Source organism: Ursus arctos, unplaced genomic scaffold (assembly GCF_023065955.2).
Source record: "Ursus arctos isolate Adak ecotype North America unplaced genomic scaffold, UrsArc2.0 scaffold_30, whole genome shotgun sequence".
Lineage (NCBI taxonomy): Eukaryota > Metazoa > Chordata > Mammalia > Carnivora > Ursidae > Ursus > Ursus arctos.
The window spans coordinates 32,380,172-32,382,158 of record NW_026622986.1 but is presented as its reverse complement, the minus strand read 5'-3'; the positions used below and the strand labels follow the sequence as shown (position 1 = coordinate 32,382,158).

Genomic DNA, 1,987 nt, shown 5'->3' with positions numbered 1-1,987 from the left:
TATGGAAATAAAGGGAGTATTTAAAAATTATTGAAATTTATTAAAAGCTGACATATGTTGTTTTTATGGCTTTTAGAGATTCTTGACAAAGGGAGTTGTGAGCAATTTTAATTGATGTATTTCAACTGTTGTCCAGTATGAGTTCACAGCAACAAACGGAGGACGGGCTGGAGCGCAGTTCCCAAAACTGGCTTCTTGCTGATGTAGCTCAAACTATGGTTTTATGCTTGCCAAGTGTGATTCTGTGTTTGACTCTGGAACCAGTCGTCATAATGCAGCCTTTGACAGTCCTCATGGACACATTTGAGTACTAGCTAAATTGGGAAAGCTGAAGAGACAAAAAAGGGTGGGATGTTACAAACTACAAACTTATTTCTGATTCTAAATATGTCCCTTTATGCTCAGATGGCGAGCGCCTTTTAACAAGCTACGTGTCTTCCCGGGTTCCATGTTAACATTGGGTGTGAGCCTCGGCATTAGCCTGGCTCTATCTTGCGCAAGTGTGCGCCATCAAATCAGAAATATGGCAGGTTCCTTGGCACCCATTTTTGGATGGACTGTTTCCAGGAAAAACAATGACTTACCAAGCAGTTCCAAGTGACGTACCCAGTGAAGAACATAAAGCTGCAATGGTTTACAGATGCCCAGGAAATAAACCAATCGCCAATTCTAAACGGCGTGAGGAAGAGCCATCGCTGAACGTAAAATCGCAACTGGGAAATGAAAAACCCTTATCAAAAAGAGGCTGAGAAAGCTGAAGAGCAGGGTGTGAGAAGTGGCCAGAGTCCTCCTGATCGGCCCACTCCTCCCCACAGAGCCACCACCAAAGACTGCCACTCAACCACCTCTTGAGAGCCTGAGACAGGTAAGCAGGTCAAGAACCCAAACAAGCAGCTCCAAGCAATCGAACAACTGAGAGAAGCAGCACCTGGAAAACGGCTAGAAAAACACTATTCAAAGAAAATGCAGCAAGAGAGAGCCTTTCTCCAGGAGCTGGAAGACACGGATTTGGGGATTTAAAGATTCAGGGAAAGCAAGTTCTCAAAAATTGAGACAAACACATCTGTTAAATCCACCGGCATCTATCAACTACCCATGTGTCCACTCTTAATGTTCATCTTTAACTTTAACCATTTATCTAGGATTAAAAAAAAGAAATAGAACAAGAAACCATAAAATATGTAAGAATATATCTAACGAGGGATGTCCAAGAACCCTACAGAATTGCCCCCTGTTTCAGAATCACCAATTTGGAAGTTGACCTACATGTACACGGTAAATTTATTTTTGACAAAGATACTAAGGTGATTCAATGAGAAGTAGAAAGTCATTTCGACAAGTGATACCAGAACATTCGACATAGACCCTTTACTCATAACCACAGATTTAAAAAACTTGGAATGGATCACAGATATTAATTAAAAATCTAAAACTAAAACATCTCGAAGAATATGTAAAACAGAATAAAAACTTCATGATATTGGATAAACACACACACACAACACACACACCCCTGAATCTTATAAGAAAAAATAATTAATTACTTGAACTTTGTTAAAATTAAAGCTATTTTTCTTCTAAGGATTAAGAAAATCACACAATCTGGGGCGCCTGGGTGGCACAGCGGTTGGGCGTCTGCCTTCGTCTCAGGGCGTGATCCCCGCATTATGGGATCGAGCCCCACATCAGGCTCCTCCCTGTGAGCCTGCTTCTTCCTCTCCCACTCCCCCTGCTTGTGTTCCCTCTCTCACTGGCTGTCTCTATCTCTGTCAAATAAATAAATAAAATCTTTAAAAAAAAAAAAAGAAAATCACACAATCAAAATAAAAAGGGAAGGAACAGCATGAGAAAATATTTGCAATACAAACATCAAATATAGGACCAGGTTTCCAGACTACATGAAGCATTCTTACAACTCAGTAATAGGAAAACAAGTGACCCAATAAAAGAGACAAAATATTGAACAGTCCTTCACAAAATAAGATAA

At 40.2% G+C, this 1,987-nt stretch overlaps 1 pseudogene; it reads left to right on the top strand.

The window, feature by feature from the left end:
• Positions 1-223: 223 nt before the first annotated feature.
• LOC113241087 (eukaryotic translation initiation factor 2A-like) lies at positions 224-1,020 on the top strand (annotated as a pseudogene).
• Positions 1,021-1,987: the final 967 nt, after the last annotated feature.